Raw genomic sequence first — 13,567 nt, forward strand, 5'->3', positions numbered from 1 at the left:
AGAAGATCCTCATCAGTTCTTAGCTGAATTCTTACAAATCTGTGACACTGTCAAGACTAATGGGGTTGACCCTGAGGTCTACAGACTTATGCTATTCCCTTTTGCTGTAAGAGATAGAGCTAGAATATGGTTGGACTCACAACCTAAAGAAAGCCTGAACTCTTGGGAAAAGCTAGTCAATGCCTTCTTGGAAAAGTTCTTTCCACCTCAAAAATTGAGTAAGCTTAGAGTGGAAGTCCAAACCTTCAGACAGAAGGATGGAGAATCCCTCTATGAAGCTTGGGAAAGATACAAACAATTGATCAGAAAATGTCCTTCTGACATGCTTTCTGAATGGAGCATCATAGGTATTTTCTATGATGGTCTCTCTGAACTGTCCAAGATGTCTTTGGATAGCTCTGCTGGAGGATCTCTTCATCTGAAGAAGACGCCTACAGAAGCTCAAGAACTAATTAAAATGATTGCAAATAACCAATTCATGTACACTTCTGAAAGGAATCCTGTGAACAATGGAACAAATAAGAAGAAAGGAGTTCTTGAGATTGATACTCTGAATGCCATTCTGGCTCAGAACAAGATATTGACTCAACAAGTCAATTTGATTTCTCAAAGTCTGTCTAGAATGCAAAATGCACCAAGCAGTACTAAGGATGCTTCATCTGAGGAAGAAGCTTATGATCCTGAGAACCCTTCAATGGAAGAGGTGAATTACATGGGAGAACCCTATGGAAACACCTATAATTCTTCATGGAGAAATCATCCAAATTTCTCATGGAAGGATCAAGAGAGACCTCAACAAGGTTTCAATAACAATAATGGTGGAAGAAACAGGTTTAGCAATGGCAAGCCTTTTCCATCATCTTCTCAGCAACAGACAGAGAGTTCTAAGCAGAACCACTCTGACTTAGCAACCATGGTCTCTGATCTAATCAAAACCACTCAAAGTTTCATGAATGAAACAAGATCCTCCATTAGAAACTTGGAGGCACAAGTGGGACAGCTGAGCAAGAAAATTACTGAACTCCCTCCTAGTACTCTTCCAAGTAATACAGAAGAAAATCCAAAAGGAGAGTGCAAGGCCATCAACATGGCCGAATTTGGAGAGGAGGAAGAGGCAGTGAACGCCACTGAGGAAGACCTCAATGGACGTCCACTGGCCTCCACTGAGTTCCCCAATGAGGAACCATGGGAATCTGAGGTTCAAAGTGAGACCATAGAGATTCCATTGGACTTACTTCTGCCTTTCATGAGCTCTGATGAGTATTCTTCCTCTGAAAAGGATGAGTATGTCACTGAAGAGAAAGTTGCTAAATACCTTGGAGCAATCATGAAGCTAAATGACAAGTTATTTGGAAATGAGACTTGGGAGGATGAACTTCCTTTGCTCACCAAAGAACTGGATGACTTGTCTAGGCAGAAATTACCTCAAAAGAGACAAGACCCTGGGAAGTTTTCAATACCTTGTGCCATAGGCACCATGACCTTCAAGAAGGCTCTGTGTGACCTAGGGTCAAGTGTAAACCTCATGCCTCTCTCTGTAATGGAGAAGCTAGGGATCTTTGAGGTACAAGCTGCAAGAATCTCACTAGAGATGGCAGACAATTCAAGAAAACAAGCTTATGGACTTGTAGAGGACGTTTTGGTGAAAGTTAAAGACCATTACATCCCTGCTGATTTCATAGTCATAGAGACTGGGAAGTGCATGGATGAATCCATCATCCTTGGCAGACCCTTCCTTGCCACAGCAAAGGCTGTGATTGATGTTGATAGAGGTGAACTGATCATTCAAGTGAATGAAGAATCCTTTGTGTTTAAGGCTGAAGGATACCCCTCTGTCACCATGGAGAGGAAGCATGAAGAGCTTCTCTCAAATCAGAGTCAATCAAACTCTAAGTTTGGTGTTGGGAGGCCACAACCAAACTCTAAGTTTGGTGTTGAACCCCCACATTCAAACTCTAAGTTTGGTGTTGGGAGGTTCCAACATTGCTCTGAGCATTTGTGAGGCTCCATGAGAGCCCTCTGTCAAGCTACTGACATTAAAGAAGCGCTTATTGGGAGGCAACCCAATGATATATTTTATCTATTTTCCTTTGTTATTTTATGTTTTCTGTAGGTTGATGATCATGAGAAGTCACAAAATCAATTGAAAAAGCAAAAACAGAATAAAAAACAGGAAGAAAAATAGCACACCCTGGAGGAAGAACCTGCTGGCGTTTAAACGCCAGTAAGGCTAGCAGATGGGCGTTTAACGCCCAGTCTGGCACCATTCTGGGCGTTTAACGCCAGAAAGGGGCACCAGACTGGCGTTAAACGCCAGATATGGGCAAGCACTTGGCGTTAAACGCCAAAAATGGGCACCAGCCCGGCGTTTAACGCCAGAATTGGCACAGAACGCAAATTTTCTTGCCACTTGGTGCAGGGATGACTTTTCCTTGACACCTCAGGATCTGTGGACCCCACAGGATCCCCACCTACCCCACCACCCTCTCTCTTCTTCTTCACCCATTCACCAATCTACCACTCTTCCCCAAAAACTCTTCACCTATCAAATCCCATCTTTCTCTTCACCACTCACATCCATCCTTCATAAAACCCCACCTACCTCACCATTCAAATTCAAACCACTTTCCCTCCCAAACCCACCCATAATGGCCGAACCCTACCCCTCCCTTCACCCCTATATAAACCCCTCTTCACTCCTTCATTTTCACACACCCTAAACACTACTTCTTCCCCCTTTTGGCCGAACCACACAACCTCCTCCATCTCCTCCATTTTCTTCTTCTTCTCCTCTCTTCTTTCTTTTTTTGCTCGAGGACGAGCAAACCTTTTAAGTTTGGTGTGGTAAAAGCATTGCTTTTTGTTTTTCCATAACCATTTATGGCATCCAATGCCGGAGAAACCTCTAGAAAGAGGAAAGGGAAGGCAAAAGCTTCCACCTTCGAGTCATGGGAGATGGATAGATTCATCTCAAGGGTGCATCAAGACCACTTCTATGAAGTTGTGGCCTTGAAGAAGGTGATCCCCGAGGTCCCTTTCAAACTCAAAAAGAGTGAATATCCGGAGATCCGACATGAGATCCGAAGAAGAGGTTGGGAAGTTCTCACCAACCCCATTCAACAAGTCAAAATCTTAATGGTTCAAGAGTTCTATGCCAATGCATGGATCACCAAGAACCATGATCAAAGTGTGAACCCGGATCCAAAGAATTGTATTACAATGGTTCGGGGGAAATACTTAGATTTTAGTCCGGAAAATGTAAGGTTGGCATTCAACTTGCCCATGTTGCAAGGAGATGAACATCCTTACACTAGAAGGGTCAACTTTGATCAAAGGTTGGACCAAGTCCTCACTGACATTTGTGAAGAGGGCGCTCAATGGAAGAGAGATTCAAGAGGGAAGCCGGTTCAATTAAGAAGGCACGACCTCAAGCCCGTGGCTAGGGGATGGTTGGAGTTCATCCAACGCTCAATCATTCCCACTAGCAACCGGTCCGAAGTTACTATAGACCGGGCCATCATGATTCATAGTATCATGATTGGAGAGGAAGTGGAAGTTCATGAGGTTATAGCCCAAGAACTCTATAAGGTGGCGGACAAGTCCTCTACCATGGCAAGGTTAGCCTTTCCTCATCTCATTTGTGACCTCTGTTATTCAGTTGGAGTTGACATAGAAGGAGACATCCTCATTGATGAGGACAAGCCCATCACTAAGAAAAGAATGGAGCAAACAAGAGATCTCTCTCATCATGAAATCCCTGAGACGCCTCAAGGGATGCACTTTCCTCCACAAAACTATTTGGAGCAAATCAACACCTCCCTAGGAGAATTGAGCTCCAATATGGGACAACTAAGGGTGGAGCACCAAGAACATTCCATCCTCCTCCATGAAATTAGAGAAGATCAAAGAATCATGAGAGAGGGGCAATAAGGACAAGGAAGAGACATTGAGGAGCTCAAGCACCCCATAAGATCTTCAAGAGGAAGAACAAGCCGCCATCACTGAGGTGGACCCGTTCTTTAATCTCCTTGTTCTTTATTTTCTTGTTTTTTTTCGAATTTTCATGCTTATGTTTATCCATGTTTGTGTCTTATGATCATTAGTGTCTTAGTGTCTATGCCTTAAAGTTATGAATGTCCTATGAATCCATCACCTTTCTTAAATGAAAACTGTTTTTATTACAAAAGAACAAGAAGTACAGGATTTCGAATTCATCTTTAAAACTAGCTTAATTAGTTTGATGTGGTGACAATACTTTTTATTTTCTGAATGTATGCTTGAACAGTGCATATGTCTTTTGAATTTGTTGTTCATGAATGTTAAAATTGTTGGCTCTTGAAAGAATGATGAAAAAGGAGACATGTTACTGGGATCTGAAAAATCATAAAAATGATTCTTGAAGCAAGAAAAGCAGTGAATACAAAAAAAAAGGACAAAGAGAAAAGAGAGAAAAAAGAAAAAAGAAAGAATAAAGTTGTGATCCAAGGCAAAAGAGTGTGCTTAAGAACCCTGGACACCTCTAATTGGGGACTCTAGCAAAGCTGAGTCACAATCTGAAAAGGTACACCCAATTATGTCTGTGCATGTATGTATCCGGTGGTAATACTGGAAGACAGAGTGCTTTGGGCCACGGCCAAGACTCAATAAGTAGCTGTGTTCAATAATCATCATACTTAACTAGGATAATCAATAAACTATCTGGATTCTGAGTTCCTAAAGAAGCCAATCATTCTGAATTTCAAGGATAAAGTGAGATGCCAAAACTGTTCGGAGTAAAAAGCTACTAGTCCCGCTCATCTAATTTGGAGCTAAGTTTCATTGATAATTTGGAGCCTATAGTATATTCTCTTCTTTTATCTTATTTGATTTTCAGTTGCTTGGGGACAAGCAACAATTTAAGTTTGGTGTTGTGATGAGCGATAATTTGTACGCTTTTGGCATTGTTTTTAGTATGTTTTTAGTATGATTTAGTTAGTTTTTAGTATATTTTTATTAGTTTTTTAGTTAAAATTCACTTTTCTGGACTTTACTATGAGTTTGTGTGTTTTTCTGTGATTTCAGGTATTTTCTGGCTGAAATTGAGGGACCTGAGCAAAAATCTGATTCAGAGACTGAAAAGGACTGCAGATGCTGTTGGATTCTGACCTCCCTGCACTCGAAGTGGATTTTCTGCAGCTGTAGAAGCCCAATTGGCGCGCTCTCAACGGCGTTGGAAAGTAGACATCTTGGGCTTTCCAGCAATATATGATAGTCCATACTTTGCCCATGATTTGATGGCCCAAACCGGCGTTCAAAGTCACCCTCAGAATTTCGAGCGTTAAACGCCGGAACTGGCACCAAAGTGGGAGTTAAACGCCCAAACTGGCACAAAAGCTGGCGTTTAACTCCAAGAAGAGTCTCTACACGAAAATTCTTCATTGCTCAGCCCAAGCACACACCAAGTGGGCCCAGAAGTGGATTTTTATGTCATTTACTCATCTTTGTAATTCTTAAGCTACTAGTTCCCTATAAATAGGACCTTTTACTATTGTATTTTAGATCTTTTGATCTTTACATCTTTTGATCACTTTAGATCTCTAGATCATCTTTGGACATCTAGTTCTTAGATCATTTGGGGGCTGGCCTCACGGCCATGCCTAGACCTTATTCTTATGTATTTTCAACGGTGGAGTTTCTACCACCATAGATTAAGGTGTGGAGCTCTGCTGTACCTCGAGTATTAATGCATTACTATTGTTCTTCTATTCATTCCGCTTGTTCTTGTTCCAAGATATCACTTGTTCTTCAACTTGATGAATGTGATGATCCGTGACACTCATCATCATTCTCACCTATGAACGTGTGACTGACAACCACCTCCGTTCTACTTTAGATTGGGTGAATATCTCTTGGATTCCTGATACACGATGCATGGTTGATCGCCTGACAACCGAGCGCTCGCCTGACAACCGAGCCAGCCATTCCGTGAGATCAGAGTCTTCGTGGTATAGGCTAGAACTGATGGCGGCATTCAAGAGAATCCGGAAGGTCTAAACCTTGTCTGTGGTATTCTGAGTAGGATTCAATGATTGAATGACTGTGACGTGCTTCAAACTCGCGATTGTGGGGCGTTAGTGATAGACGCAAAAGAATCACTGGATTCTATTCCGACATGATTGAGAACCGACAGCTAGATAGCCGTGCCGTGACAGCGTGCGTTGAACATTTCCACTGAGAGGATGGGAGGTAGCCGCTGACAACGGTGAAACCCTTGCATAAGCTTGCCATGGAAAGGAGTAAGAAGGATTGGATGAAGACAGTAGGAAAGCAAAGAGACGGAAGGGGACAAAGCATCTTCATACGCTTATCTGAAATTCTCACCAATGAATTGCATAAGTATATCTATCTTTATCTTTATCTTTTATTCATATTTCATCTATAACCATCTGAGTCTGCCTGACTAAGATTTACAAGGTGACCATAGCTTGCTTCATACCAACAATCTCCGTGGGATCGACCCTTACTCGCGTAAGGTTTATTACTTGGACGACCCAGTGCACTTGCTGGTTCGTTGTGCGAAGTTGTGTTTATGCCATGGTATTGAGCACCAAGTTTTTGGGGCCATTACTAGGGATTATTTGAGAAGTAGTGATGACAATTTCGTGCACCAAGTTACTTATGTAATTCATTGGTAGGAATTTCAGATAAGCATATGGAGATGCTTTGTTCCTTTTGAATCCCTACTTTCCTACTACTTTCATCCAGTCATGCGTACTCCTTTCCATGGTAAGCTGTATGTTGGGGGATCGCCATTGTCAATGGCTACCGTCCGTCCTCTTAGTGAAAATGGTCCGGCTATGGGTTACATAGGGCTAATCATCTGTTAATTCTCACTTGTGTTGGAATAAGATCCAATGATCCTTTTGCGCACTGCCACTGCGCCCAGCACTCGCGAGTTTGAAGCTCCTCACAGTCATCCCATCCCAGATCCTACTCGGAATACCACAGACAAGTTTAGACTTTCCGGATCTCAGGAATGCTGCCAATTGATTCTAGCTTATACCACGAAGACTCTGGTCTCACGGAATGGAAGGCTCTGTTGTCAGGAGAGGCAACCATGCGTCGTGGACCAGGAGGCCAAGAGATATACATTCAAGCTTGTTTTCAGGTAGAACGGAAGTGGTTGTCAGGCACGCGTTCATAAGTGAGAATGGTGATGAGTGTCACTTGATCGTCACATTCATCATGTTGAAGTGCGAATGAATATCTTAGAGCAAGAATAAGCTTGAATTGAATAGAAAACAGCAGTAATTGCATTAATTCATGAGGAACAGCAGAGCTCCACACCTTAATCTATGAGGTGTAGAAACTCCATCGTTGAAAATACATAAGTGATGAAGGTCCAGGCATGGCCGAATGGCCAGACCCCTAAGCGTGATCAAGAGATCAACCGTGAAACAAAGATAGTCTCAAAATGATCTAAAGATCTCCCGATGAAAATACAATAGAAAAAGGTCCTATTTATAATGACTAGTAAACCTAGGGTTTACAGAGATAAGTATATGATGCAGAAATCCACTTCCGGGGCCCACTTGTTGTGTGCTTGGGCTGAGCATTGAAGCTTTCACGTGCATAGGCTTTTCTTGGAGTTAAACGCCAGCTCTGATGCCAGTTTGGAGCGTTTAACTCCAGCTTTTATGCCAGTTCTGGCGTTTAACGCCAAAAAATGGTAGAAAGTTGGCGTTAAAACGCCAGTTTGCGTTATCAAAACTCGGGCAAAGCATGAACTATTATATATTTCTGGAAAGCCCAAGATGTCTACTTTCCAACGCAATTGAGAGCGCACCAATTGGGCTTCTGTAGCTCCAAAAAATTTATTTCGAGTGCAGGGAGGTCAGAATCCAACAGCATCTGCAGTCCTTTTTCAGCCTCTTAATCAGATTTTTGCTCAACTCCCTCAATTTCAGCCAGAAAATTCCTGAAATCATAGAAAAATACACAAACTCATAGTAAAGTCCAGAAATGTAATTTTTGCATAAAAACTAATAATTATATACTAAAAAAACTAAATCATACTAAAAACTACCTAAAAATAATGCCAAAAAGCGTATAAATTATCCGCGAATCACAACACCAAACTTAAATTGTTGCTGGTCCCCAAGCAACTAAAAACAAAATAGAATAAAAAGAAGAGAATATACAGTAAATTTCAAAATATCAATGAAGCTTAGCTCCAATTAGATGAGCGGGACCAGTAGCTTTTTGCTTCTGAACAGTTTTGGCATCTCACTTTATCCTTTGAAGTTCAGAATGATTGGCATCTCTAGGAATTCAGAATTAAGATAGTGTTATTGACTCTCCTAGTTCAGTATGTTGATTCTTGAACACAGCTACTTTATGAGTCTTGTCCGTGACCCTAAGCACTTTGTTTTCCAGTATTACCACCGGATACATAAATGCCACAGACACAAAACTGGGTGAACCTTTTCAGATTGTGACTCAGCTTTGCTAAAGTCCCTAGTTAGAGGTGTCCAGAGTTCTTAAGCACACTCTTTCTGCTTTGGATCACGACTTTAACCACTCAGTCTCAAGCTTTTCGCTTAGACCTTCATGACACAAGCACATGGTTAGAGACAGCTTGATTTAGCCGCTTAGACCAGGATTTTATTCCTTTGGGCTCACCTATCAATTAATGCTCAAAGCCTTGGATCCCTTTTACCCTTGCCTTTTGGTTTAAAGGGCTATTGGCTTTTTCTGCTTGCTTTTTCTTTTTCTTTCTTTTTCTTTTTCACCATTTTTTTTGCAAGCTTTATTATTCACTACTTTTTCTTGCTTCAAGAATCAATTTTATGATTTTCAGATTATCAATAATTTTTTTCTTTGTTCATCATTCTTTCAAGAGCCAACAATTTTAGCATTCAATAAACTTCACTATCAAAAATATGCATTGTTCAAGCATTCATTCAGAAAACAAAAAGTATTGCCACCATATCAAAATAATTAGACTAATTTCAAGATAAAAGTCAAAATCCATGTACTTCTTGTTCTTTTGTAATTAGGAACATTTTTCATTTAAGAAAGGTGAAGGATTTATGGGACATTCATAGCTTCAAGGCATAGACACTAGACACTAATGATCATGTAATAAAGACAGAAACATAGACAAACATAAAGCATAAAAATTGAAAGATAGAAAGATAAGAACAAGGAAATCAAAGAACGGGTCCACCTTAGTGATGGCGGCTAGTTCTTCCTCTTGAAGATCCAATGGAATGCTTGAGCTCTTCTATGTCTCTTCCTTGCCTTTGTTGCTCTTCCCTCATGGCTATTTGATCCTCTCTAATTTCATGGAGAATAATGGAGTGCTCTTGATGCTCGATCCTTAGTTACTCCACATTGGAACTCAAATCTCCTAAAGCGGTGTTGAGTTGCTCCCAATAGTTGTGTGGAGGAAAATGCATCCCTTGAGGCATCTCAAGGATTTCTTGATGAGGAACTTCCTCATGCTCTTGTTGAGGTCCATGAGTGGGCTCTCTTATTTGCTCCATCCTCTTTTTAGTGATGGGCTTGTCCTCTTTAATGAGGATGTCTTCTCTTATGACAACTCCAGCTAAATTGCATAGTTGACAGATGAGATGAGGAAAGGCTAACCTTGCCAAGGTGGAGGTTTTGTCAGCCACTTTGTAGAGTTCTAGAGATATGACCTCATGAACTTCTACTTCCTCTCCAATCATGATGCTATGGATCATGATAGCCCAATCTACAGTCACTTCGGATCAGTTGCTAGTAGGAATAATGGAGCGTTGGATGAATTTCAACCATCCTTTACCCACGGGTTTAAGGTCATGCCTTCTCAATTGAACCGGCTTGCCTTTGGAGTCTCTTTTCCACTGAGCTCCTTCCACACATATGTCCATGAGGACTTGGTCCAACCTTTGATCAAAGTTGACCCTTCTAGTGTAGGGGCATGCATCTCCTTGCATCATTGGTAAGTTGAATGCCAACCTTACATTTTCTGGACTAAAATCTAAGTATTTTCCCCGAAATATTATAAGCCAATTCTTTGGGTTCGGGTTTGAAGAACTGAAGATTGATGGTTTAGAAGTTATAGTAAACTCTCGTTGTAAGTATAGTTACTAAACCAAGCAATCAACCTTTCTTACAAACGTTTTTGCTGTCAGAAGTAACAAACCCCTAAATAAATTGATAACCGAAGTATTTAAACCTCGGGTCGTCTTCTCAAGGAATTGCAGGGAGGTATGTTCTTATTATTGGTTATGGGTTTTGTAAATTGGGGTTTTGAAAGTGAGGAACAAGTAAATTAAATGACTAATAAATAAATAATTAACTGTAAAATAAACTCTTGGCAAGATATGAGAATTCGGAAGTCCTATCCTAGTTACTCCTATGAGAATGGAAGTTAATCCCACTTTGTTAACCTTTGCGTAAGCAAGGGAAAGTCAAGTGAACCAATTGGTTAGATTTCCCAAGTCCTAGCCAACTCCTAAGGAAAGATTAGAGTTAGTGGAATTTCACTTAATTAGCCGACGTAACAATCAATCATGAATAGTTGATAACTCAAGAGCTTCCAGTTAATCAATTAAAGCCAAGAATATAAAAAGCTAAATGAAAATCATAGATCTGAAAATACCTCAAATGTAATTAAATATAAAATTAAATCTAACATGGAAAGATTTATGAATCAAATAGGAAACATAAGTAATTAACAGATAAAAGTATTAGATTATCTAAAAGTAGAAGAGAAACATAAATTAAAGAACCTTGAACCTGTGATGAAGAAGTAATATTCCTAATTTCTAAAAATCCTAATCCTAAAATCCTAAGATAGAGGAGAGAACCTCTCTCTCTAAAAACTACATCTAAAACTATGAAAAGTGAATTATGAAAGCATGTTGAGTCTCTGCATGTTTCCTGACTTTAATCTGTGTTTCTGGGCCGAAAACTGGGTTGAAATGCGGCCCAGAATCTCTGCCAGCAACTTTTGTAATTCTGCAGATCGCGCACGTCACGCATCCGTGTCGTCCACGCGATCGCGTCACTCAGCGTTTTTTGTACCACGCGTGCGCGTCGTCCACGCATTCGCGTTGTTTGTGCAGCTTCCAATCCGCGCGGTCGCGTGAGCCATGCGACCGCGTCACTCCTTGCTGGTCATCTCCTCAATTCCTTGTGTTCCTTCCATTTTTGCACGCTTCCTCTTTATTCTCTAAGCCATTCCTGCCCTATGAAGCCTGAAACACTTAACACACAAATCAAGGCATCGAATGGTAATAGGAGAGGATTAAGATTAGCTAAATTAAGACCAAAGAAGCATGTTTTCAATCATAGAACTAAACTAGGAAGGAGTTGTAAAATCATGCAAATCCTATGAATAAGTGGGTGAAAAGCTTAATAAAACCACTCAATTAAATACAATATAAACCATGAAATAGTGGTTTATCAGGGTTCACACTTTGATCATGGTTTTTGGTGATCCATGCATTAGCATAGAACTCTTGAACCATTAAGATTCCGCATTGTTGAATGGGGTTGGTGAGAACTTCCCAACCTCTTTTTCGAATCTCATGTCGGATCTCCGGATACTCATTCCTTTTGAGCATGAAAGGGACCTCAGAGATCACCTTCTTCTTGGCCAAAACTTCATAGAAGTGGTATTGATGGATCTTTGAGATGAATCTCTCCATCTTCCATGACTCGGAGGTAGAAGATTTTGCCTTCCCTTTCCTCTTTCTAGAGGTTTCTCCGGCCTTAGGTGCCATAAATGGTTACGGAAACACAAAAAGCAATGCTTTTTCCACACCAAACTTAAAAGGTTTTCTCGTCCTCGAGCAAAAGAAGAAAGAAGGACGAAGAAGAAGAAGAAATGAAGGAGACGGAGAGTTGTGAGTAGTTCGGGCAAGGGGGAGAAGAAGTGTTTATGATGTGTGAATTTGAAGGATGGATGAGGGGTTTATATAGGAGTGGAAAGAGAGGGTAGAGTTCATGTATTAGGGGTTACGTTTTGGGAAGGAAAGGACTTGAATTTGAATGGTGAGGTGTGTGAGGTTGTTGGGGAAGAGTGGGTAGAGGTGATTGGTGAAGAGGTGATGAAGAAGGGTGTTATGGGAAGGTGTGAAGAAGAGAGAGAGTGAGTTAAGGTAGATGGGGATCCTGAGGGGTCCACAGATCCTGAGGTGTCAAGGATTTCTCATCCCTGCACCGTTTTGGCGTGTAAATGCCCCTTTGAGTGCTAATCCTGGCGTTAAACGCCAGGTTGCTGCCCATTTCTAGAGTTTAACGCCAGCTTTTCTTCCCTTTCTGGCATTTAACGCCAGCTTGGTACCCTTTTCTGGCATTAAACGCCAGTCTGGTGCCCTTTTCTGGCATTAAACACCCAGAATGGTGCCAGACTGGGTGTTTAACACCCATTCTGCTACCCTTATTGTCGTTTAAACGCCAGTAAGCTCATCCTCTAGGGTATGCTGTTTTCAATGCTATTTTTGATTTTTGCTTTTGTTTTTGTGATTCCACATGATCATCATCCTAAAGACAACATAAAATAACAATGGAAAATAGAAATTCAACAAAGATAAGTAAAACTTGGGTTGCCTCCCAACAAACGCTTCTTTAATGTCAATAGCTTGACAGTAAGCTCTCATGGAGCATCACAGATACTCAGAGCATGATGATGGCCTCTTAACACCAAACTTAGAGTTTGAATGTGGGGGCTCTGTTTGACTCTGTATTGAGAGAAGCTTTTCATGCTTCTTCTCCATGTGTACAGAAGGAGATCCTTGAGCCTTAAACACAAGGTAGTCCTCATTCACTTGAAGGACCAACTCTCCTCTATCAACATCAATCATAGCTTTTGCTGTGGCTAGAAAGGGTCTGCCAAGGATGATAGATTCATCCTTACTCTTCCCGGTGTCCAGGATTATGAAGTCAGCAGGGATGTAAAAGCCCTCAACCTTCACTAAAACATCCTCTACAAGTCCATAATCCTATTTAATGGATTTGTCTGCCATCTTTAGTGAGATTCTTGCAGCTTGTACCTCAAAGATTCCCAGTTTCTCCATTACAGAGAGTGGCATGAGGTTTATGCCTGACCCCAGGTCACATAGAGCCTTCTCAAAGGTCATGGTGCCTATGGTACAGGGTATTAAAAATTTTCCGAGATCCGATTTCTTCTGAGGTAATGTCTGCCTAATCAAGTTATTCAGTTCATTGTTGAGCAAGGGGGTTCATCCTCCCAAGTCTCATTACCAAATAACTTGGCATTCAGCTTCATGATTGCTCCCAGGTACTTAGCAACTTGCTCTTCAGTAATATCTTCATCCTCTTCAGAGGAAGAATACTCATCAGAGCTCATGAATGGCAGAAGTAGGTTCAATAGAATCTCTATGGTCTCTGTATGAGCCTCAGATTCCCTTGGTTCCTCAAAGGGAAACTCTTTTTCATTCAAGGAACATCCCATGAGGTTTTTCTTACTGGGAATCACGTCCTCCTCACTCTCTCCAGGTTCGGCCATGTTGGTCATGGTTATGGCCTTGCACTCTCTCTTGGGATTTTCTTCTGTATTGCTTGGGAGAGT

General features: G+C 41.1%; 1 non-coding gene across 1 annotated transcript; it reads right to left on the reverse strand.

Annotated features, from left to right (window-relative positions):
- Window positions 1-220: 220 nt before the first annotated feature.
- On the reverse strand, window positions 221-328 carry LOC130937383 (small nucleolar RNA R71). Its single transcript, XR_009068606.1, has one exon. It is a non-coding gene; the product is annotated as a small nucleolar RNA R71 (small nucleolar RNA).
- Between the last annotated feature and the right edge of the window lie 13,239 nt (window positions 329-13,567).

Source organism: Arachis stenosperma, chromosome 6 (assembly GCF_014773155.1).
Source record: "Arachis stenosperma cultivar V10309 chromosome 6, arast.V10309.gnm1.PFL2, whole genome shotgun sequence".
Taxonomy (NCBI): domain Eukaryota; kingdom Viridiplantae; phylum Streptophyta; class Magnoliopsida; order Fabales; family Fabaceae; genus Arachis; species Arachis stenosperma.